The 26,550-nt window shown below is 41.0% G+C and overlaps 1 protein-coding gene across 12 annotated transcripts in view; it reads right to left on the reverse strand.

The window, feature by feature from the left end:
* The window catches only part of LOC309369918 (uncharacterized protein), a 456,081-nt gene that overhangs the window by 316,207 nt on the left and 113,324 nt on the right, over window positions 1–26,550 (reverse strand). For 2 of the 12 annotated variants that reach the window (XR_014168276.1, XR_014168277.1), the window contains one exon: window positions 14,535–15,525. The exons of 9 other annotated variants lie outside the window; for them this stretch is intronic. The gene's annotated coding sequence lies outside the window, so the exon portion shown is untranslated. Of the gene's footprint in view, window positions 1–9,574; window positions 9,831–14,534; window positions 15,526–26,550 lie in introns of those variants that run through there. One more of the 12 variants, XR_014168275.1, reaches the window with a different exon arrangement.

The raw sequence follows: 26,550 nt of genomic DNA on the forward strand, positions 1-26,550 counted from the left end.
TAGAAGATTCATAACTGGTGTATTCAGTTCTACCAATTAGTAGGTGGTATAACAGAATTTGATATAGGACACAGGTGGCACTGTGGTCTAAACCACCAAGCCTCTTGGGCTTGCTGATCAGAAGGTCAGCGGTTTGAATCTCCATGACGGGGTGAGCTCCAGTTGCTCTGTCCCAGCTTCTGCCAACCTAGCAGTTCGAAAGCACACCAGTGCAAGTAGATAAATAGGTACTGCTGCGGCGGGAAGATAAATGGCATTTTCATGTGGTCTGGCTTCCGTTATGGTGTTCCGTTGTGCCAGAAGCAATTTAGTCATGCTGGCCACATGACCCAGAAAGCTTTCTGTGCACAAACGCCGACTCCCTTGGCCTGAAGTGAGATGAGCGCTACACCCCATAGTCGCCTTTGACTGGACTTAACTGTCCAGGGGTCTGTTACTTTTTTATTCAGTTCTACCAATTAATAGGTGGTGTAATAGAATTTGATAACTGAACTATAATTCACTTATCTACCAAGTTTGTAATTCCAGAAACAGTACTGAATATTTAAATCTAAAAATCAGTCAAAAGTGTTGCCTTCTGGGCATGCCATTTGATGGAGAGGAAAAGAATGACAGAAGATGACTGGCCGATAGAGAAAAACAAAGTACTCATGATGAGGAACAGGGTGTGCTGCTATAGCCTATAAGAAGAAAATAGGAAGGTCATGACATTCCAGGAAAGGATTTGCAGGACATAAGAGGCTTGAGGGGTCTTAGGAGGAATTTGACGAATATATGGAAAATGCATTGTAAATTACTTCTTTTGTTGAGCTTTCGGTTCAGGAAGGAATTAGGAAGGGAGGGAGGGAGGAATTATTAAGAGAGTAATTATTAGCATTGCATATGCTTTTGGGTTTCCTTCCTCACAAACTGCTGCTACAGAAGACAAGATTTCAAGTGGCATGTGGTAGTACCCAGCAGATGTTCATGGGAAACAACTCTGGCTCAACATTGTAGATGGCTTGCTCAAAGTTTTTTTTCCCCTAGGAAGGGCATAGAATCAAATAATTGTAGAACTGGAAGGGATCCCAAGGGTGATCTAGTTCAACCCCTGCAATGCAGGAATCACAGCTAAAGAATCTCTGACAGATGGCCATCCAACCTTTCCTTTAAAACCTCCTGTGGAGTCCATCACCTTCCGAGGTCCTCCATTCTTTTCCCCCTGCAGGGTCCATTTACAAGACACTATAGCGCCAAATGGGACACAGGTGGCGCTGTGGGTTAAAGCCTCAGCGCCTAGGACTTGCTGATCGAAAGGTCGGCGGTTCGAATCCCTGCTGCGGGGTGCGCTCCCGCTGCTCGGTCCCAGCGCCTGCCAACCTAGCAGTTCGAAAGCACCTCCGGGTGCAAGTAGATAAATAGGGACCGCTTACCAGCGGGAAGGTAAACGGCGTTTCCGTGTGCAGCTCTGGCTCGCCAGAGCAGCGATGTCACACTGGCCATGTGACCCGGAAGTGTCTCCGGACAGCGCTGGCCCCTGGCCTCTTAAGTGAGATGGGCGCACAACCCCAGAGTCTGTCAAGACTGGCCCGTACGGGCAGGGGTACCTTTACCTTTATAGCGCCAAATACCCAAGGGACCAAGAATGAAACCTTGCCATGAGAACATTCTTTGCTCTAACACAGGATGTGCTTTGAATGACTCCAAGTCTTTAAACGATTCTCCATTCTTTGTTCTGGAAGGACTAACATTGCTACAAACAGAATAATTCTACAAGACTTCAAATATAAACAGTTTTAACCAATATACTACTATGTCAATCAATGTTATGCTAAAGCTGGTAGATCCTTGTATTTTTAAAGAAATACGGAAAGGGGAAAAGCCCCCTCAATAGTAATCACTTGGAAAAGGAAATAACATTACTGTCATGTAGAGCCAATAAAATGACATCTAATCCTTTTGGGAAATCCAAACAGCAATGAAGTGAAAGTGAGTGCAGATTAACACATCGTAAATCCATTTACAGCCAGGCATTGTTTACACAGTGATTTGCCAGTGCCTGCTAGCCTTCGATCAATCTTTAATTGAAACTGGCTTTCTTACCCAGGTCCCATCCAAAAGGTTATCTTTCCTTCTCTCAAGTAGATATTAACTGATTACATCCCAAATACATGGTTAAGTCAAGTGCACATGTCAAAACCAAGATGGTACAGATAAATCTGAGCTGTGGTAGGTGGGTGTTTGAACATATTCTCATTTATTTCAAGGAGGGGTGCCTTCCACAAGAGACATTCCCAGTAAACTGCACCCATAGTAAATTAAAAAAAAAAATTAAAATTCTATCATATGCTATGCTATAAAACCCATTGCCTTGTAGTTGTGCTGGGATTCCTAGCATTTGATCCTCGGCACCTCCCTGTGCTCTTTTCCAAACCCATGTTAGGGTACTGTGAAGAGTAGATGAGTATGCCACACCAGGGAGATGCTAGGTGTTCATTGTGACAGACCGAAACCTTTTTTGAGTGTCTATAGATGGTTCTATTACATCAACACAAAGCTGTGCTCACTATCTGCTTTTCCTGGTGCTCAGGAGAGTAGCTGGGTCAGCAGATTAAAGTCTGATGAAGTGAGCAAGCAGTGTGCTTCCTCACAATGGGACATCTACTGGCACTTGCACATTCCAGCATCTCATGTGCAAGCTTCTATAGGCATGAATGAATGGAAGATGTGCAAGGGATTGTCAAGGAAATAGGAACACCTACAAATATCCCTGCTGAAGTCAGTAGGTACTGAATAAATGCAAGGTGCACAAGAGCCCATCAATGCTCCTACACATGTCCAGCTCATTGAAATGAGTTCTCAGTGGATTGCGCCTTGGAAAACTGAAACTAGGAATGGCCTTCTCTAACAGAATGTTGCATGCATATTGCTTTACACAAATTTTATGAAGCTGAAAAGCAGAGGTGAGCAAATACTATCTTGTGTATTCTTTTAAAAGCTATTTATTGGAGTTGTCTTCCCCCTTACTGATCATTTGTAATTATACAAACTGCACTCACATGGAGGCCAACAGCCAGCAAAAACACATTGCCATTTTAACGCCTTTAGATGATCAAAGCATTAGCTTAATATAATCAGCTCAAATCCATTTACCAGTGAGCCTACCACTGTGCCAAGGGACTGTTTTCCTTTCCAGCCCTATCTATTCAGGAACAGGTGCTATAATAGTAAATTAATTAGTCTGTGGAGGAGCACCTTGTTCTCCATCTCTGCAGGCCTCGCTTGGGTCAAGGCCTTGAGGAAAATGCCATCTGGGCAGAGTTTCCCCCAGAGAAACAATCAAAGCTTACAGATTGCAAACTACAGAGGGAGGGTTCATATGACAATTAACCTTATTAGTCCTAAAAAAACACACCAACCCAACAGTTTATAATGTGTCAACATGTTGGCTCAAATAAATGATCTGCGATGCAAAAATAATCAACCATTCAAAGAAATTTTGTTTTATTTCCTTCTGTCATGCAAAATATACAAAATCTTTTCAAGGGGAAAAATACTCACAAATGTTTATGCAGTGACAATAAGACTTGCAGGTAATCAGGCTATAATTGTAATTTATGTGAATAAAATGATACAACACATAGCAGTTTCAAAATACCAGTTCTAAAAATAAATTGTAATGTGGCATGTTTTACATTGGCAAGAAGGACTATAATCTGTTCCTTCCTTCTCAGGTTTTGCAACTCCTCATCAAAATACTTATAAACATGTGGTATGTATCCAACCTAAAGAGGCTTTATACAGGAGAAATTAATTTGACCTTGATCATGTTCTCTACCATTGTTGTTGATATACAGTGGAACCTCTGGTTATGTACCGTCCTCCTTACAAATGCTCTGGGTAACGAGCTCCGCTAACCCGGAAGTAGATGCTCCTGGTAGCGAACTTTGCCCCGGGATGTGAGCGGAAGTCGCGTGGCGGCAGCGGGAGGCCCCATTAGCAAAAGTGCACTTCAGGTTATGAACTGTTTCGGGTTAAGAACTGACCTCCGGAACTAAGTTTGTAACTGGAGGTACCACTGTGTCAGGAGGTCCTGTACCCACCTCACAGGGGAATTCAGACTGAAACCAATAAAGGAATTCCTTATAGGACCCACATGGTCCAATATTATGGACTATTTAGCAGCCAGCCAGATACCTCTGGAAGCTCACAAGACCATCATGAAGCTGGCCGTCCCCTGTTCTTTGTCCCCATCACATGGTAATCAGAAATACACTACCTCTGAATATAAAGGTTTAATTTGACAAACCTGCCTTTTATTAATTTCTCTAGTCCTTGATTTAAGCTCTCCCCACCAGGAGTCATCACCATAAAACCATACAACTGTAGAGTCGGAAAGGACCACAAGGGTCATCTAGTCCAACCCCCTGCAATGAGGGAGCTTTTTGCCCAACGTGAGGCTTGAATTCATGACTCCAAGGAGTCTCATGCTCTACTGACTGAGCTATCCTGCAGACTCATATAGTAGTAAATTCTATAACAGAGTTAAATTTTACCTACCCACCCGCAAATATTTAGATGGGAAGGGGTTAGGATGGTGCATAATGTCCTCTCCACCAACAGAGGAGAACTGCTGTTGATGGTAGCTCCCCAACTTCACCCAAATAGATGATCTGTTGGCAGGTCAGAGAGAGAATGCAGTGGGACTGCAGGGTCAGATTCAACCTCACCACACCCCCTGCATCCACCCATCCACTCTCCCTTCACTCAGCCATGAGGACGCAAAGTTATTCCCTTTATCCGGTTCCTGCATATGATGCAATTTGAAACCAAGTAGGTATCCGGCCTCCACTCATGGCTTGGAGCCCCTCCAGGACTCCTGAGAGACTTTGCATCCTCTTTTGGGTATTGACATTGCTGGCAGTAGGCAGTGGGAAACCCAAATGCAGTGTTTGGAGGCAGGGCACCCATGGATACCCTGAGCAGCATGGTCTTTAGGCTCTTCAGCTACATTAGCGTGAAGCTGCCAAAACGACAAATTAATGAAAACCACCACTACCACCTTCTCTCCAAGCCAGTACCATCCAGGTTTGGATTGCTCTGTGAATTACACATGGAAAGAGAAAGAGAGCAGTTGAAAGAGAGAAACTGTATATGCTAATATATACATAGAGATGCAAATAACTGCTATAATTTAAATACAATACAATACATCTCACCATCATGGAGAAGGCTGTAGTCAGGATATGTGTGTGTCTGCTTAGTCTGCTGTTCAGGGGCTAACTACTGATAGGCAACTTCAAGTCCCCGCTCTCCTTTCTTATTATTCTCTATTTTTCAATCAGGCCTGGACTGAACAACCCTTCAAATTTAGGGTGCTCTTCAAAGTCAGTGGGTTGGACTAGGAACTAGGAGACCAGGTTTCAAATCTTCACTCACTCATGATGCTCACTGAGTGACCCTGGGCCAATCACTGTCACACAACTGAACACAGAGTAGTTGTGACAATAAAATGGGAGAATCACCTTAAACTCCTTAGAGGAAAAATGGAATATGTATTAGGACTGGGTGATATATCAATATATTGTCCAAAACAAGTGATATCGTGATATTGGTTTCATAATTTTTGACCTGGCAATATATTGCAAATCATGGGTGGGTGGGTGTGATGCAAAAATCACAGTGTGCGAAAAACCGTGAAGCCAGCCAATACCTCTACAAATTATGCCTAAATGATGCCTACAAATTATGCCTCTACAAATTATGCCTAAATTATGCCTCCATCCTTATTTCAGACATTGTGATATATCAGTACAGTGGTACCTCGGGTTAAGAACTTAATTCGTTCTGAAGGTCTGTTCTTAACCTGAAACTGTTCTTAATCTGAAGCACCACTTTAGCTAATGGGGCCTCCTGCTGCCGCTGCACAATTTCTGTTCTGATCCTGAAGCAAAATTCTTAACCCGAGGTACCATTTCTGGGTTAGCGGAGTCTGTAACCTGAAGCGTATGTAACCTGAAGCATATGTAACCTGAGGTACCACTGTATGTTGCAATGCTTTGCTGGTGATATATCACAATGTTGAAAACCAGATATTGACCAGCCCTAATATGTATGTAAAAGATAATAATATTTAGAAGGCTGTCCTTGGACAGCCCTTCAATTAAAGAACCGTGCTCTATAAAGTAGGACACATGGCCACCCTACATAATTACATCTTTTTCTCTTTTCTTCCCTGCCTACTCATACACTATTCCCTGATGAGAAAGGTTTAAGATTAAAATAAACGTATATTATTGTGAGGTTTTATGCCAAAGACAGAAAGAGGAATGCCAGGCTTGGCACCTTGCTAAAACAATGAAGGGGGAAAGCCCAATTACAACAGATGACTTAAAGGAAGAACAAGAAAACACACATTTCCGAGGTTTAAAAATTTTTCTCTGCTTCCAACAGAAAAGTAAAGCAGCACCCTGCAGACCACGTTGGCCTAAAATAAAAAGAAAAAACTAAGTCTGGCTCTCAAACCTTGGGAAATGCCCCCTCATTGTCTGTTTCTAAATCCTATGAAGAATCCTTATACTCTTCACTGGTGACTCTGATGTCCTTATTAAGTTAATAATGTGTTTAGATGCTTTGTCTTCCCAAACACTGCTTCCACTGACTTACATTTGGGTATAAAGTATTTGCAAACTATAACTGTATGACATTGAAGTCCAATAAGCTATCTCTATGCAGCAGCCTGTTTGATTATGCATTAAGGTAGTCCCTGTTGGCTAGATGTGAGCTGGGTAAGGGATTCTTTGCCTAAGTACCAAGAGCCTCAGTAAGATATAATATATCAGCAAAAGTATTATAACGTTCAGAAGGCCAAATTATGCCTAATGATGCGGGTCTTGAGTGTGAACTTCCTACTGAATTTAAAGAGAGTTGAAGGCGCAAATGCTATCTTATATGTATATGCATTTCTAATATCTTGAGAGTGCAGGTATTCAGTTGAGATTTTCATTAAAACTGAATGTGGTAGTGAAAACTTATCAAGGGTAATGTCATAATCAAGTGGTTCCCCAGGGGTTTGTGATTTTGTTCTTGGCATTCTCTTTTCCTAAGAGTCTCTCCTCTGCCTCATATGATGATTAATTTTTTTTTTAAAAAAAGTCTACTCCTTTTCTGTTATGACAGTTTTGGACAACTCCTGTGACAAATAGTAACCAATATAACCAATGAAAGATATAAAATACGCAAGAAATACAAGCAGCATCTATCAGTCTGGGAGTATGCATGTTTCTGAGTTACCCCATCCTCTGAATCAGGCAGAATGGAAAAGCTACTCATTCTGTGCTTTGGATGGGAGGTGACAGATACATAGCTGCTTAATTGCAAACATTGTATTTTTATTACAAAAAACGAAGTTTAAAGAAAGTTTCAAGGCTAATCCACATTATCTCTTTGAGGTTCCATGTAACTTGGAATTCACTTATATGAGCTGGCTCAATCAATTTGTCTCCTTGTGTTTTACATCTGGTGGGATCAACAGAGCAAAGCCCATCTATGCTTGGAATACAAAGAGTGTGAGCTTCTGCTCGTGTAGCAAAGTTCTTTTCTAATATCAGCTCCCTCTGCTACCTAATAAAATACTACCAAAAAAGAAAAAGAAATCTTTACAAGAAGTAGCTTTCAATATACTACAAGGACATGAAACTAAGTAGAAAACTCTGTACTCTGAAGTACTTGGACAGACCTGTGTATGTGTTTTGGCCTAAACCAATGGTCAAGGAGTCCATGCAAAGTCTCTTGGGATTGAAGTTATTTATTTTGCTGTCGTTTACTTCTCTCTTTTAACTTCATTCTGCTGTCTCTTCACTATTCCCTTCCTTTATTAGCACCATTCTCTATATGTTGTGTGTGCTTTGGTGGCAGCTAATGTGGGCTGGAAATCATGACAAGTGACGTGAGAATATTTAAATATTTTCCATATATAAATGTAATTTAGCTGCTGGAATCACTTCTTCTATATGTGATGGGGCTAAAGGGGTGAACAGAGGAGGTTAACAGATGCATCCACAAGAGAAGAGACACACTGAAGGAACTCAGTGAAGCAGCCATGAAATAATAAGCTCAGCATTGCAGCTGAAAGTGGAAAAAATAAGCTTTAAGCAGTGCAATCCAGTGAGGCAACTGGAACAGATAGGATGCTACAATAAAGCTTAAATCAATCTATGGCCATCATGGGCTTTGTTGTTGTTTGTTTTAAAAGTATATCAACATATAGTATTGATTGTAATATATTGTACTATACAGGACTGTCATCCCTTTAGAATCATAGAGTTGCTCATTTATATTGAGTGTGTGTGTGTGTGTGTGTGTGTGTGTATGTGTGTGCCTGCTTGGCTATCTATCTATCTATCTATCTATCTATCTATCTATCTAGCAAGACCTGAGTGCCAGAGACATAGCTAGGGTCCCTTGCACTCTTGGCAAGGAGCTATATTGGTGCCCCCCTCCGGGGGGGGGGGAACACTTTCCCCCAATAGTCATACTAGAAATTACTACATTTTATGTGACTCATAGGGACGCAGGTGGCATTGTGAGTTGAACCACAGAGCCTAGGACTTGTCGATCAGAAGGTTGGCGGTTTGAATTCCTACGACGGGGTGTTGCTCGGTCCCTGCTCCTGCCAACCTAGCAGTTCGAAAGCACAAAGTGCAAGTAGATAAATAGGTACTGCTCCAGCGGGAAGGTAAACGGTGTTTCCGTGCACTGCTCTGGTTTGCCAGAAGCGGCTTAGTCATGCTGGCCACATGACCCGGAAGCTGTCTACGGACAAACGCCGGCTCCCTCGGCCAATAAAGCGAGATGAGCGCCGCAACCCCAGAGTCGGTCACGGCTGGACCTAATGGTCAGGGGCCCCTTTACCTTATGTGACTCATGTACTTAAAGTGTCTGGAATGAGGGCAAGGCAAGGAGGAAGGGTGAAAAATTTCACACACCTTTGTGCCATGGTGCAAGTAGGATGGGAAGCGTCTTCCATATTTGATCTCACGGTGACAGTGGTAGCACATTGCCACGCACATATTTGTCATACACTCAGTGTTTTTCTTCTAGAAAAAAAGGTACCAGCACTGCATACCCTTGAGTACCCCTGTTGCTAAGATGTTTGCATCAGCTCTGATAAGTCACTTGCTCATTATAATGACACACAGCACAAATAATCAATGGCTTCATCTCCTCTCAGCATCCTTAGGAAAATATGCTAGGCTTCAGTTATAATCCACTTTCTTGAAAATGTATTTCAAATATTTGGGACCACTTCCATGTAAGTGTTTAAGTTTAGGCTGTTAGTTTTTGTTGTTGCATGTGGGAGATTCATAGATACAGATATAGATACAGTCAAGAATATGGCACTGAAGGCTATAAAACCAATTTTTCCTAAGGTCCAAAAAAGGACTTCAGCTAGTGACAGGCAGTAGGAACATTATAGTACCTCACTCTTTCATTTCATAAATCAGTTTATCTTATTGCACACATATTTAGCATTTTGCCTACGGAGCATTAGAGTAGTCGGTAATAAGATAAAGGGATGCTAGCACAGGCCTTGGCAAGAACTCCTGTCACCAGGCCTCTTGGGCCCTGAGATCAGCATTCTTAAAATATTAGGATTTGATAGAGTTAACACTAGTCCCCTTGAGCAGATGGGTGAGAAGACTCTGTCAACAGTGCCTGTGATTACTGCAAACAGATCCTTGTTACAATGATAGCCCCTCTGGGACGCTAGTGAAGTGCTTGCTAACCTTGCCATCTCAGAGGTGTAACATATGCTGTTTCTAGGACCTTTTTCTGGCTGACTGATGCTTCTGAAACAGAACCATAAATATTGAGATATTAGGATCTCTATAATCCACAGTCATTCAAAATAGATGGAAATAGAGTTTAATCCTTGTTCTTCACTCGGACCTTTCATTTTAAGCAGCTCACTGTGGCTCCTTTAATACAAGGTGCTTAACTCCGCAGATATGGCTACGCATATTTCATCTCTGTTGTCACTCTTACATGCCGATCCTATGAACCACTATGCTAGCAAATATGTTCAAAGTATCAGGCATGACACTATTACAAGTATGATTTGTGGGGGTTTGTCATCTCACTAACTCAGAAAGTTGAACTAGTGCTGGTATAGACAGGAAGATAAGGACATAAGATGATTCTGCTGGAACAGATCAATGGCCCATCTTGTCCAGCATCCTGCTCTCAAGTAGCCAATCAGATGCCTGTGGAAAATGTGTAAGGAAGACCTGAACACAAGAGCACTCTCCCCTCCTGTGGTTTTCAGCAAGTGTTATTTAGAAGCATTACTAACTCTAGCTGTTAAGGCAGAGTATAGCCATCACGACTGGCAGCCATTGATAGGCTTATCCTTTATGAATTTGCCTAACCCTCTCTTAAAGCATCTATTACTGCCCCACAAAACAACAATCTCTCAGGCACAGGGGCATGGCCCTCCAGATGTTGCTGAACTGTCACTCCCATCAGCTCCAGCCAGCAAGCTCAATGGTCAGATGTGATGGGAGCTGTAAACCAGCATCATTTAAAGGCCTGCAGGTTTCCTACATCTGCTCTAGCCTAACGCAGTACAATGCTAATCTGCATCAGACTTTGGTCCAACTCATCTTTTACTAGAGTGGGATGGCAGTTGCTTCTGTGTGGCGTGGTCCCATTTAACTCCTGCAGTGTCTGTAGAAAGTATTCATTTGATTCTGACAAACTACATTTCCTCTTTACAGGAAATGATACTTATGTAATGGAGTGTGTGAAAAGAAAAGCAGTGGAAAGTAAGATGGCTGTGGCAGAGGGTTGGAGAAATAAGAGACAGAAGCCAAAGAAGAAGAAGAGGAGGAGGAGGAGGAGGAGGAGGAGGAGGAGGAGTAGTTTGGATTTGATATCCCGCCTTTCACTCCCTTTAAGGAATCTCAAAGCGGCTAACGTTCTCCTTTCCCTTCCTCCCCCACAACAAACACTCTGTGAGGTGAGTGGGGCTGAGAGACTTCAAAGAAGTGTGACTGGCCCAAGGTCACCCAGGAGCTGCATGTGGAGGAGCAGAGATGCAAACGCAGTTCCCCAGATTAGGAGACTACCGCTCTTAACCACTACACCACACTGGCTCTCAAAGAAGAGACTGTTGAAGTGGATAGGAAGGTGCACTTGGATGTGAAGGGATCAGGGTTCAACTCCTGGTAGCCTTGGGCACCTAGCATTCTCCCCCAAGCTGATTTAGGTGTTCCAAAAGTGTGAGTGTGGTACATTTCTCAAAATATATGCAAGAAATTCCACCATCCATCCCCTCTCATGTCAAATGCCCTCTTACAGTTCTCACAGTTCTTGGGCAGACAAGAAATGACAGGCTGAGGTTCCTGCTTGAAAAACCGTCAAATCTAGAACTGGGAAATCACCACAGCTTGCAATTTAAAGTGGAAAGTTGGGGAACCAACCTCGTATATTCTTGTGGGCAGACCCGTGCAGAAGTGAGTGGCAGCTGAGTACACTTGCCCCAGGCCTCACGAGGGCTAAGCCATCCAGGGGCCCCACGAGTGACTGGCTGCTTTCTTGTTTGAGTTTATAATTTTATTCTAACAAGACTCCCACCCCAGGCCTCAGACAAGCTCTGCATGGGCTTGCCTATGGGATTCGCAGAGTAGACAATGAACTATACAACACAAAGTTATCCCAAAACAACAATGGAAAAGAAGCAGTAATAAATTAGACTAGCAGTGATATTACAAAGCCAGCCTTAACATTCAGAATGTGTTTCATTGGCATCCAGCCTAAGTCTGTTTTCATCCAAGTTGAGTCCATTACTTCTTACCTTTCCTTCAAGGACACTGAGATATATGGAGTTGCCGCTGCTCAGTGTTCAGCATCTTCCCACTTGAACTGATGAAGTTTTTGGCAACTGAGACATACAGCCTGATGACAGTCTCATCTTGTATTATTTGTGTTAAGACTTTACAAGCAGAGGAAGTAGAGACACAGGCCGTGACAGTTCTTTGTTTCTTATAATCAATAGTTAGCTCTTAGATATCTCAAAACAACCATTCTGCCCATTTTTCATCTCTATATTAAAATATGCCTAGCCTGATTACACTTTCTGCATACATCCTCTACTCTGGACAGGCATTTATTCCTGCCTGAAGATCCACTGCCTGGTTGTCTACAGTGTCATACATGTCAGAAACAGAATTGCTTGCAGGTGTAGTTTTAACAGTATCAAACAATTGCAGACTTATATAATAAGAACTGAAGAGCCCACCATCTGTATGGGAGCAACTGGGTCAAGTTGCACAGTGACTGTGGCTGACTAATCCATAAAGTGGAACATTTTCAAATAGCCCCTGCGGGTAACATAACCCACTATCACATGGTGCCTTGGTAATCCATGCACTCCAGTTCTGCACACTCCATTTCCCAAGCATAGTGCTTGCCACTGTGCATAAGTTTTAATACCAAGATTGGAAAAGAAGAAAAACATTAAAATGAAAAGCAAGTGTTTCATTGGTTCAAAATGATAATGTTCATTAAGTATACCTGTTAGCGAATAATTTTTAGTGTTAAGCAATTCTACAGCATTTTTTTAGCATGCAAAGTATTTTATAAGCCACGCTAACAGCAATCCCATAGGTTAACCACCAATATTTCTGTTTTACAGGAAGTGAATAGAACTGATCCCTTACCCACTTGTGATTGGCCAAGCAGATAGCCAACTAACCAGAATAAAAATAAAATAAAAATTATTCACTTCTCACATCCCTGTGTGGCCCTCTAGCCTCATGCTGTGGCCCCCCTGGAATATCCTGGGGCCCCCAGGGGGTAATATGGGTCCCAGTTGGGAAACACTGCTCAAAGTGATGAAACAGAGATCATAAATCCCAATCACACTCTCACACACAAATAACGTGTGAATCATTGGGAAAGAAAGGTAGGGGGGATGAGTGTTCCTTCAGATATACTGACTCAAGGTCAACAGCAGATCTTCAGGTGGTGTTTGGAGACAAACTGGTAAGAGAAACAGTCCTTGAGGACCAGTATAATATTGCCCCCTTTAAATCATACTGTACCATTCCTTTTCTTGCATCCTATATACCTCTACGGGCTCATCCATATTTCTGCTTGACCCTTATTTCTATCATATTGTGCACCAGTTAATTCACCCAGGTTTCAGAACTTTTCTTGTTCCATAGCTGTGCCTTGCGAAAATTCGATCTTACCCGCTGAATTGAAGCTGGGTTAAACAAAACCTCTCTTTGGATATTCCACGCATCTGATAAGATCTGATTCAGCAAACAAGATTGGATTTTCGCAAGGTACAGCTGCGGAACAAGGAGTGAGGCTCTTGGACATGAGAAAATTAACCAGTAAACAATTTGATCAAAATATGGGTCAAGCAAAAGTGTGGATGAGACCTAGATATTCTTCACCTATACCTCTAAGCCCCTTTATTTCCTCCAGTTCCTCCATGTCAAGCATATAACTATTTTTTATCTACCAGTAGCATAAAAATAATCTGTAAGTGAAATATTTGAGTGACAGTAATGACAAAAGGCTGGTATAGAAAACCAGACATAAATAAAATACAGTGAGAAAATCCTGTTTTCTTGCACAAATACTTCTCTTGTGTATTTCCCACACATGGATTTGCTGGATTGCGCTAGAAAATTACTTAAAATCTCAAGCCACAGGGAACTTTCCCTTCTGTGCCACTAGATTATGTTGTTGTGACGCCTGAAACACCTGCACTACTCAGTTCTTTTCTTGGATTCCAGGATTTCCCCCCTCCTTCCTTTTAATAAGAAAAAATTAACAAAGTAAAATTTGTTGACAGTGCTCACAGTTGGCATAGTGGGGGGCTCTACCTATGCGCTGTCACATTTTTTCATGTTCATTTCTGCAGGTGCTAAATACATGCTGACAGCAACATATGTTACCAGTCTTAAATGTGTGTGTGCACGTATGTGTGCACAGTGTTGTTGTTTTTAACCTAGCAATTAAAGAATGCTCACTGCTAAAAGGAAAAGGAAAAGGAAAAGAAATGCAGGTGAAGCTGCTTGCTGCCCACTGATATCCTCTCTCGTTACCTTCCTCCCTGTCTGGTTATTATAATGAAATGAAAACAAAGTGTGCAAAAAAGAAAATCGATTAGCTTTCTTTGATTTCAGTCCTTCCCCAGTGCTTCCTCCCCTCTTTTTTTTTTTTATAAGTAGTCTCTTTCTGTTTGTTTTCATCTCTTCTTCTAATCTTCTTATCCTTGCTATGCATGATAGACATGTTCTCTCCAAAGGCGTGCTTCCTACAGATATTATTATATAGACTATACTAATTTATTCAGTGCATAAACAAATTGAGTTTACAGTAATGATGACCAAACAGTTTCTGGTTTCCTATATAAAGATAGATATTAAGGCAATATTCATCAGAATATATATATCACACACACTTTTCATTTCTTTACAGTACAATATTGAAAAGCAAGGAGTAAACACAAGTTGATAGGCAGCATGCACTATTTTTAAACTCTTAACTGTTTTTATGTTTTTTAATATGGATATTTTTCTGTCTTCTTAAATAACGTTTGGTTAAATAAAGCTTTATTTATTTATTTATTTATTTATTTATTTATTCATTCATTCATTCATACCCCACCCATCTGGCTGGGTTTCCCCAGCCACTCTGGGCTGCTTCCAACAAAATATTAAAATACAATAGTGTGCCAAACATTAAAAGCTTCCTTAAACATAACAAGCCTACAGGGTAAATTTAAAAATTGCTAAGAGAAAATATATAATGGGCTTTATCCATTGCTGCAGAAGCAGAGTTCCACTCACACAGTGGAACTCCTTCCGCCTTGCTCCCCAGAATCTGCTCCAGAGAGTCCAACAATCCTCTGAAGCAGATTTTGAGGGTGCATGAGAGCTGCACCCTCAAAGGGGAAGAGAAAGAGAAAGTTTCAACATGCAAGTTTGTTATGTGAACTGAACAGCAGTGTCAGATGCAACCCAACATAACTTATTTTGCATTAAATTTGGTTTGCATTAAAGTGGTTCTTGGAATTAAAGTTAATTCATACCAACAAAAAAGTTAAATGTCGTATTTACAGTATTTCATTCCAAAATAAATTTACATTGCAACCCTAGGCACCTATACTCAATGGTCATTCCCACTGTGTCCACTTGGGCTTATTTTTAAATTAGTGTGCACAGGATTGCTAGGTAAGCATGTTAAAAGTAAAAAAAGAAGCTTTTATTTCAAGATAATTATATGTATTCTCATTTTCACAGTGTGCATTTCACTTCCAGATTTTGAAAAATGAAATTTGTTTTCACAACAAAGATGAAGAGGAAAGGTCATATGTAAACTGTCAGCATAATCTAACTCTGCTGTCTTGTAAAAAGTTGATCCCAGTCTTGTGCGCTCTCTCTCTCTCTCTCTCTCTGTGTGTGTGTCTGTCTGTGTATCTGCATGCCTTGGCTACAGGTACTTCAAAAGGATCTGTATCATCATCTCTACAAACAAAAAATCACAGGGGTTTGGGATTTGTTTGGTGGGGAAACAGACTGAATTACCGTATTTTTTGCTCTATAAGACTCACTTTTTCTCTCCTAAAAAGTAAGGGGAAATGTGTGTGCATCTTATGGAGCGAATGCAGGCTGTGCAGCTATCACAGAAGCCAGAACAGCAAGAGGGATTGCTGCTTTCACTGCACAGCGATCCCTCTTGCTATTCTGGCTTCTGAGATTCAGAATATTTTTTTTTATTGTTTTCCTCCTCCAAAAACTAGGTGAGTCTTGTGGTCTGGTGCGTCTTATAGAGCGAAAAATACGGTAAGTTCTCTTTACAGCTGATCAACAGTGCTCATGCTAACACCACCAGCCATCCAGTTGAGACTGCACTCACAGTTCAAGATCTAATGACAGGAACCACATATGTTGCCTCAGGAATTGGATGCAGCCTGGAGCTACATGCCTAACATCATGTGATTATGCAGGTCCCAGAGCAGTAGCAGATTTGCTTTGCTAATACTGTTACTTTCATACTTTCTATTTGTCAATTCCAATTTCAAATTCCAAAGAATTTCAGTAAGTATCATTCAGTGTTGCGGGACGCGGGTGGTGCTGTGGGTTAAACCACAGAGCCTAAGGCTTGCCAATCAGAAGGTCGGCGGTTTGAATCCCCACAACAGGGTGCTCTCCCTTTGCTTGGTCCCTGCTCCTGCCAACCTAGCAGTTCGAAAGCACATCAAAGTGCAAGTAGATAAATAGGTACCGCTCCGGCAGGAAGGTAAACGGCGTTTCCGTGCGCTGCTCTGGTTCACCAGAAGTGGCTTAGTCATGCTGGCCACATGACCCGGAAGCCGGCTCCCTCGGCCAATAAAGTGAGATGAGCACCACAACCTGGACCTAACGGTCACGGGTCCCTTTACCTTTATCCATTGGCATAGCAAATTAAAGATATTCATAATAATAATGATAATAATAATAATAATTTATTTATACCCCACCCATCTGGCTGGGCTTCCCCAGCCACTCTGTAATACATCAAACATTAAAAGCTTCCCTAAACAGGGCTGCCTTCAGATGTCTTCTAAAAGTCTGGTAGTTGTTCTCTTTGACATCTGGCGGGAGGGCGTTCCACAGGGAGGGTGCCACTACCAAGATGGCCCTCTGCCTGGTTCCCTGTAACTTGGCTTCTCACATTGAGGGAACTGCCAGAAGGCCCTTGGTGCTGGACCTCTGTGTCCGGGTAGAACGATGGGGGTGGAGACTCTCCTAATCATTAAATAATAGCAATGCCTTCAAAATTATCCTTAGAGACCAGGTCAATTCATGTCAGATCTGTTAAGGACAGAAAGTTCATTAACACTGAATGATAAGGTAAAGGGACCCCTGAACATTAGGTCCAGTAGTGACCGACTCTGGGGTTGTGGTGCTCATCTTGCTTTATTGGCCGAGGGAGCCGGCATACAGCTTCCGGGTCATGTGGCCAGCATGACTAAGCCCTGCTTCTGGTGAACCACAGCAGTGCACAGAAACGCCGTTTATCTTCCCACCAGAGCGGTACCTATTTATCTACTTGTATTTTGATGTGCTCTCGAACTACTTGGTTAGCAGGAGCAGGGACCAAGCCACGGGAGCTCACCCCATCGCAGGGATTCAAACCGCGACCTTCTGATTGGCAAGCCCTAGGCTCTGTGGTTTAGACCACAGCACCACCTGTGTCCCATGCCAAAAGATAAATGGACATAAATCTGGCATGAGGGATCACGACAGGGAAGGCAGTAGGTGAAAACACTTCAGTCTCCCAGGATATTCAATACAGGATATCTCAAAGCAGCTGTCTTATTACAAAAGAATTTCAGAAATAGACTTTAAAGAGAAGTTGCTGAATTACAATTTATTACTAAATTGAAAACTATGGAGAGACCTGGTCTGAATAAAAACATTGGATTCTTATCTCAATACATATGCTAAAGCTATTTTTGGGTCATCTGCATACTATCCCTTGCTTTTTCCTGCAGGACTAATTGCAGTCATTAACAGTCATCAACAGGTTTACCATACCCATTGAGTCAATCACCCATCTCCTACTACCCTTCTTAGAAAAACCCCACCCTCCCACTATATATAAGGGTCTGGTGACTTCTGTTTCAGTGTATCTGAAGAAATGTGCATGCACATGAAAGCTTATACCCAGAACAAACTTAGTTGGTCTCTAAGGTGCTACTGGACAATTTCATAATTTTTTTATTTACGGCATTCAAAATCATGGGCTCAATCCACTGGAAAGTTTCCTTGGCACAATTCCCACTGAAATTAAAGGAATCTATGCAAGAGCATAGTGAATTGCATCCTAAATAAATAAATATTTTAAAAGTAAACTTCGCTTAATTCTCCCAATACAAAGGTAAAATCGCAAGTAGCTTCTATCCAGTTCCTTTTAGAATACCTTTTACTTTTCCCTATTGTTTCCCTTTTCTTTAAAATAGGTTTAAGATTATGGATTTAAATGTGATTTTATGTAAATCTCACCAGGTATCAAGTAAAAGTATAAATTTTATTCATTAATTCACTCACTCACTCAAGCTTAGTCCAGAGTACTAAAGGTAAAGAAAGACATTGTTGGGCTCTGTATTCCCCCTTCCCCTATCCAATATTTTTGAGATGGGAACTGTTCCCCGCACTCAAATTAGCTTAACCTCTTGGAACGTAAGCCTTCTACCTCAAGCCAGCCTCAGGGTGCAAACAATGGTGGGTGGAGAAATCTCTTAATCACAAGCCATATCTCCCAAGGTGCTAGGTGTTGGAAGATCACATCCAAATGGAAACCAGAAGAAAAGTATAATAATCCTATGCTATACAAACCATCATATTCAGCTACCAGTATGAAACTGGGCATTTTAATGCTGCTCAGTATAATGTTAGCAACTTAAAGAAACAACCATTTAAACTAGCTAACAGATTAACATATACATGCACTGAAGTAAAGTGAAAGCACATGTTTTTTGTTCCTCAGCACTAGGTAGTTTTTGTAAGACTCCAAGTCCTTTAAAAGGGTTAAAAATGCAGATGCTGTGAATAGAGTCTAATCCTTAAGGCCCTGAAGCATTAAGACATATCTCCTCTTTAGGGTCCATCTCTGTCCATAATCAATTTCTTCCCTTGGAGAACATTAATTGTCTCTAATGATAGCTTTCCATCAATACATCCTTGATCTTAAAAGGCCTGTACAGCTCTTCCCTTTATTCAATCAAATCATCTGTACAATTGCCCTCCCTTAGTAAGATAATACCTTTTAAGCCTTGTATTTTAATATAAAAAATAAGAGGTAGCAGGAAATTCTAATGGAAGTGCTAACATTTGAGAACCAGGATGATGGCTTCCATTATCCTAAATAATGTTTGAAGATTACAGAAAGCACTGCGTTTCAAAAGGTGGAAACTAATCCACCACTTTCAAATTATTTCCTTCTTCAAAAACCTGTTCTAACATTAGGATGTTGTTTTTGTGAATGGCTAGAGGAGTGTATATTTAAATATTTGAATGTGAAAGATCATTTCCAGGTCGGGGCAAAGGGGTGGGGGGAAGCAAATAATTACTATTTATAACTAATAAATGGTGAATGATTTGCGGAATTGACAACTTTAAACACAGAAGCCCTTTATTTTTCCAGTTAAGCTGGCGGTGTTCTGCTCACTCAAACCACTATAACCCTAATCAGAAGTTCCTACCATTAGTTAATTCCACAATAGAACAAAAATTCTGTCTCTGTGGCCTATTAATGTGTCTTGCTTTCCTTGCCCCGCTCCTTTCCTTTTCTGTTACATGCTTTTTCTAAAGGCATGGAATCTCTCCCCCCCCCCCCCCGCTTTTAACCATTAAGCTGTTTTGTTTCTATTCAAATACAGGATTCCTCACACACTCTCCTCCCTCTCCCCCCCTCTATAGGTTTAATCTAAATTGCCTGGCATCAATCTGTGTTTTTACCTATTTCATAGTAGCCTGCCTTCGTTTGCAGAAACCGCTGTTTATAATAACTTAAGGAGCTAGAGAAGAAATATTGACGGGACAAAAGACACAAGCCCTCCAGAATTATTTTCCTGGCAATTTTTACATCCAACATGCAAACAACGTCTTTTCAATGTTATGACTACACAGTGTCATTTCCCTCTACGAGAATGAAGCATTTTCTCTGTTGAGAGAGAAAATGAGCATTCACCAATTTATCTGCAAATTTGAACACATTCTTCTTATTCGGAAATATCAGTCTCTCTTTTACTCTCTCTCCTAGACACACATATTAAGGTTGAAGACTCAAGGAACTCAAAGAACTGTAATAAAGGGCAAGTGCAACTAGCTAAAATATTTCTTATGTATTTCAGCAACAGTAGCCTTTTGTTCTAAAACCTGCAGATTTATTTCATAAACATAAAATTGCATTCGTTTTCCTGTATTGCATAAACTGTTGTTGTTTTTTAAAGAAGAAATATATCGATTGTAAAAGCTGCATAAATAGCTGAAATATATTTATGTTGTGCCGGAAATATAAGGAGGAAAGAAAGTAGCACAGAGACAGGTAGATACAATCGACCTAAGAGTTATCAAACAAAAAAGAATGTGAGAGAGAGTGGGAGAGTGTGTGTGCAGTTAACAACCCTGATAAGAGATGAAAATTGTCAGTGAGGCAGATTGAGTTTATTCAATGCCCTGATAAGCACCTATTTGCTCTTCCACATAATGCTCTCTCAGTATTTATAAATTATCATTTAATTATGCTGGCAAGTGGTAATTGTCAAATAAAGCTCCGATAGGCATAAGCCTTCAGGCTGCACATGACAGAAAAATATCTGTTAAAGCTGGGCTGATTCACACGCTTAGGAAATCATTTCCTTTCTTCTTCCTTTTTTATCCTTGCTAACAAATTATATGAACCAGCAGACATTTGTGCTTTGTGGGCATTTTGAAGTCTATTCAGATTACAGGAGAGAGGAAAAATTAGTTGTTTCAGTATCTACCATTCCAAATTATTGGGCTGATTTAAGACACCATGTTCTTGTTTTAACAAAAGAATGGGAAACATCAAGGAATTTTAGCATTCTACTGCTTCGAATTTATGCTCAGGGTCATTTTTCAGTCAAGTAAATCAAGATTTGAGGAATTATTTAACATTAGGCATAGGAGACCTGATACAGAGTAATGGTAAAAAAAAAAGGGTCATTTATCCCATTAGGATAGAGACATGAAACATTGAAAAATCTTGAAAAAACCCAGTCCATTGCTACTTATATTCAATTATACTAAATCCATTAAACCTTCTAGTACTACTTACTTTAAGTGTTTTTTGAAGTATTTGCTGGTTTGTTGAATAAATGTCTAAGGACTACAATGCCTGCTGCCCACAGAATAGATTTTAGTATAAAGCCAACCCTACGTTCAATGAGGGGAATGGTTTTTTGAAAATAAAAAAATCCCATGAATTAACCTAGACTAGCATTGTGAGCATCACAGAAATGGGCTTTATGGGGAAACAAATCTGTTTTAAAGCAACCTTACACATACAACTCAGTGATGAAAACATCTAGGGGCAATAAAAAGAAAGCTTTTCAGGTTTGTTTTTCATTTAACAATTTTAATGGCACCACAAGCATTGACAACGACAGATGGCACAAATGTTGTACAGCTCTGCTTTTTATCCAGCTAGTTACCCTAAATTTCTCTACAACAGGGGCACTGCTGTAAGACATTTCCCAGTATTCTTCTCAGAAAAAAAGAGCCATAGACAGGAGTGAGCCCCTACTAGGTAACCTATGTATAGCTGAGCAGTTAAACTGATATTATTTACCAAACCATGCATAATAAAAATGCCTGTAAGATTTTCCAACATGGATCCACCCTCACATCTACTCTGATATTGAAACAAATGAGTTTTAATTTTTCTAATGTTTGCTTATAAATATATACATATCTATAACGGGCCCACCCACAGTGCCCCCTCCCAGAAGGCGAAACCCAAGAATCAACAAGTGTAAACAAACCTGACAGGACAACGTTACAGGATTTAAAATAGGCCACAAATTTTATTGATTACATATATAGGTAGGCTTTGGCTCAGGTACTGGGTATAAATCCATTATCAGCCTCCAGATGGGATCATGCCTGAGGTCATTCAAGATGTGGGTCTACTAAGGTGGCCCTCTTTAGGCTGCTGAGGGAAACGCTACGGCCCGTCTGCCCCATGATTGTCTTCTGGACAGAGACTTCCACTTACCCCAGCTGGCCCCTGATAGGGCAATTTCAAACTTTAAGGCAGTGGCTGGCCAGGGAGGCATTCCAACAGTCATTTCACCCTCCAAGTGTGTGAGGGGCTGCTGCCCTGGACAACAACCTCCGTCCACCTCTGGACCAGGTAAGCAGTCATTCTTTGCATCAAAAGAATGTTCTCATTGGTGACAAAGTCCCACAAGAATTAGATGATAAATTTTAAATTATGTACATGCACAATAAACACAAAATAATGGGTGTGCATGTTCACATATAAAACTCTTATAGTATCATTTAAAATGAATATACATAAAAGTAGTTCACAGGAAAATTATAAACTGCAGAATATAGTCTCTGAAACAATTATATTGCATTCATCGCTAACCTAATATTAACACAAAACTTTCATGACCCCAAATGAACTAGAAAACATATTGTTCATGTATGCAAATTGATATTGTGTAATGGGACATAAATGTGATTTATTTATTTTTAATTTAAAATATTTTAAGGCCACTCTTCAGGGCCCATCAAAAGTGGCTTACATTAAAAAAAAGATTAAAAGATAAAAAGAATACAAACTTTTTAAACTTTAAACTACCACTCAACAGTGCTACACATAAATAATAATAATAATGATGATAATAATAATAATAATAATAATAATAATAATAATAACGGAATTGGGGAAATGCAGACCATCACAGAGCTAAAACAGTTGTGCCTAGAAGGTTATCTGAAAAACAAATACAGTAAGTCTTGAGGGGCATCCAAAAATCCTGCAATGCAGAAAGCTGATGCAGGTCTAGTGAATGGAAATTCCAGGTATAGGGCGGTATAGAAATTCAAATAATAATAATGCATAGCCATGAGGTCACCTCAAAAAATGACTTCTCCAATGAGACGTCCTACGGAACTGACCAACGGATAGCCACACAAGGAGATCTTCGAAAGCAGACCTTAAAGTGTTGACACAATAGCATGGGTGCAGGCAGTTCAATAAACAGCTTAGACTCAAACTGTTTAGGGCTTTAAAGGTCAAGAGTAGCACTTTAATTTGAGTCCCAAAAGGCACCAGTATACAGGACAACTGACATAATTGAGATGCTGCTCACCCTACCCACAACTGGACTCTGGGAAGCACGTTCTGGACCAGCTGAAGTTTCCAACCTGTCTTTATAGCACATTACAGCCATCTAGTTTGTAGCCGGCAGAAGGCATTCCTGTTATTGCATTTGTTCACACTGGTGAAGTATATTTGACCACAGTCATTCAAGTTGACTGATTCCTGATATAGTTTCCTTCATGGTGGCAAAAAACAACAGTGCAATTATGTGTGGTCTTATAGCACTTGTAGGCCTCCACATGCCTTCTTACTAAATTGCTCTTCATCTGAAACCAGAGTTCACAAAATACAAATATAATAAAATGTATTTCATATTAAACATTAAACCACTGTAAAACTCCACCCACCATACCCAGCAATATATTTTATTCCAAGCTGAGAATTAATAGCCAGCAAAGGCCTGGGTAAACAGGTAGGTTTTAACCAGGTGCAGAAAGCTAATCACAGTCAGTGCCTGACTTAGTTCAGAGAGAGGGAGTTCCAAAGGGTAGACACCAACACAGAACTGATTCAAAGTTACAGCGCCTCATTTCATAGCATTTTTCCTAAGCTAGGCCAATAACGTTCCCTTTCCCTACCCCTTTCTAAGCCTTAATTCACAGACACGGGGGATGGAGGTTACTCACAGAGGCACATACCAAGGACCTGGGTTAGGGATCCTGTAACAAGCAAAATTAGGGACGCAGGTGGTGCTGTGGGTTAAAGCCTCAGCGCCTAGGACTTGCCGATCGAAAGGTCGGTGGTTCGAATCCCTGCGGCGGGGTGCGCTCCCGCTGCTTGGTCCCAGCGCCTGCCAACCTAGCAGTTCAAAAGCACCTCCGGGTGCAAGTAGATAAATAGGGACCGCTTACCAGTGGGAAGGTAAACGGCGTTTCCGTGTGCAGCTCTGGCTCGCCAGAGCAGCGATGTCACGCTGGCCACGTGACCCGGAAGTGTCTCCGGACAGCGCTGGCCCCTGGCCTCTTAAGTGAGATGGGTGCACAACCCCAGAGTCTGGCAAGACTGGCCCGTACGGGCAGGGGTACCTTTACCTTTACCTTTTAACAAGCAAAATTAGGAAATTGTGAAATTTTGCTGTTTCTCTGAATTGTAATCCTTGTTGTGAATTGTAATCCTTTCCCCAATTGGTCTTCTTTGTCTTCACTAGGCCTTCTCTGCCCCAAATTGCTTTCTCTGAATTGCTTCTCCACCTTGGCTTCTCTGCTCAAAGTGCCTTCTCTGAATTGGCACTGAGACAGAACTGCTTGGAGACAGAACATGGGATGGGAAAGCACTGTCACAGGATCTAGAATGCCATTGGCTTACAGCACCAGCAATGCCAAAATCCAAGTTGATCTCTGTACTATTCTCTTCGCAGTCATAGGAATATTCTCCCTTTGCATAGTCCCAAAGTTTCTGTATAGTGAAGTAGAAAAGTCCGTGTTGCTGACATTGTTCGTCAACTAGGCCACACCTGCTTCTTAGCCTTCCTGTAAGAAGAATCCATTCACATACAAACAAACACACAAATGTAACTGTTCCATCCTGGTTGCCATGCAGTTGCTAAGGCTTGAACTATTTCTTACCCAAGTAGATACATTGTGTTCTGCAAAGCTCACAACTTAAGTTTTCAGTCCAATTGGGTTACAAACACAACTTTACTTAACTTTTAAAGGGATAAAGGTAAAGGTAAAGGGCCCTGACAGTTAAGTCCATTTGCGAATGACTCTGGGGTTGCGGCGCTCATCTCGCTTTACTGGCCGAGGGAGCCGGCATACAGCTTCCAGGTCATGTGGTCAGCATGACTAAGCCACTTCTGGCGAACCACAGAAGCGCATGGAAATGCCGTTTACCTTCCCACCAGAGCGGTACCTATTTATCTACTTGCACTTTGACGTGCTTTCAAACTGCTAGGTTGGCAGGAGCTGGGACCAAGCAACGGGAGCTCACCCCGTCGCGGGGATTCGAACCGCCAACCTTCTGATCGGCAAGCCCTAGGCTCAGTGGTTTGGACCACAGTGCCACTCACGTCTCTTAGAGGGATAAAGGGATAGAATAGAATAAATGGGTTTGATACATTTATTTAAAAGCATTATATATGACTATGTCATAAGCATAAATGTCTCTAAACAACATTAAGTTACTAGGTTTTCAGATATATGAATTAGCCCTAGTACTTTTGCTTATTAGGGTTGCCAACTTACTAACATCATGATTAAAAATGTACTGTCTTTAGCTGTGAGAAGTGCTGTCTATGGGATAGAATGTTGGACTTGGACCAAAGAGACTGGACCAAAGAGACTGAAGATTAAGTGTGAACTCCATAATTTGGTGGTGTCAGGTTCTCACACAAGTGATTACTGTACTTATTAACCTGAAATAGCTAGAATTGCCATTCAGAACTATCAGATATAACTTTGACATAAATGCATTAAGAACATAAGAATATAGATTCCTGAATATATCTACAGTAGTTCAGTATCCTGTTCTCAAGATGGTCAACCAGATGCTTATGAGAAGCCCATAAAGGACATGTGTAAGAGACCACTCCCATTTGCAATTAGCAGCAACTGGTTTTTAAAGGCATACTGCTCTTGGAGGCAATATAGCCATCATGATCACCAGTAGCCATTGACAGCCTTATGCTTTATGCAATTGTCTATTCCACTTTAAAAACCATCTCTGCATTCTGTGGTAGTGTATTCCTATATGCTGTGTGAAGAAATACTTCATTTTGTCTGTCTAAAACTCTCACTATTTAGCTTCATTCAATAATGCCAGGTTCTAGTATTAGGAGAGGGAGAAAACTTTCTCTCCATTTTCTCCACACCATGTATAATTTTATACACCTCCATTATGACCCCACAAACCTTTTTTCTATACTAAAAACCCCATAGTCATCATAGTTGAGTGGCTCCAGCCCCTTGATCGTTCTGGCTGACCTTTTCTATACCTTTTTCAACTCTATAACAACCTTTTTGAGGTGCATTGACCCAAACTGTACACAGTGTTCTAAGTGTGCCATTTTAATTCTCATCCACACCAACTGGAGAGAATTTTTTGGAGCTCCTTGTATTCTCTGTTTGTTTTAACTACTCTGAATAATTTGAGATCATCAGCATACTTGACAACGTCACTGCTCACCTCTAAGTCCTTGTCATTTATGAACAAATTAATTCTTCTTCAGCAGACTTGTTCTATATGCTTGGTAATTCTGTCTTCAGTGGATACCACAAGGACCTTAAGATAGGTGCAGATATTTGCTCAACTTGTCTGCAATATCATTTTCCTCAATATTTTAGTTGCATATGTTATGATATTTAAGAATTGGGCAAATTTATATGTAATATTAATATCTTAAAAGAGGCAAATGTTTTCGGGGGGGAAGCACAATGTAAAAGTATTTCAAATTAAGAACTCGTATTTTTGTGAGAGGTTTTTTTTGGGGGGGCAGTCTGCATGATGCCCTGAGTCCATTCCAAGTCTTGGGTTCAAGTATCTGTGGGGAGAACCCTGCAACCTCTGCAATGGGCATTGGAAAAGTTAGCAGTGGGTGGGTGTAAATTTGAAGCTGACAGTATTTAGTTGCCATGAACAACTGTTCTATGTATACTGAAATGATTCCTTTCCCTGACCTTGCCCACTGAAGCAATGTAGTTTAACTGA

This window comes from Podarcis melisellensis (assembly GCF_964234715.1).
Source record: "Podarcis melisellensis genome assembly, chromosome: 5".
In the NCBI taxonomy this organism is placed as follows: domain Eukaryota; kingdom Metazoa; phylum Chordata; class Lepidosauria; order Squamata; family Lacertidae; genus Podarcis; species Podarcis melisellensis.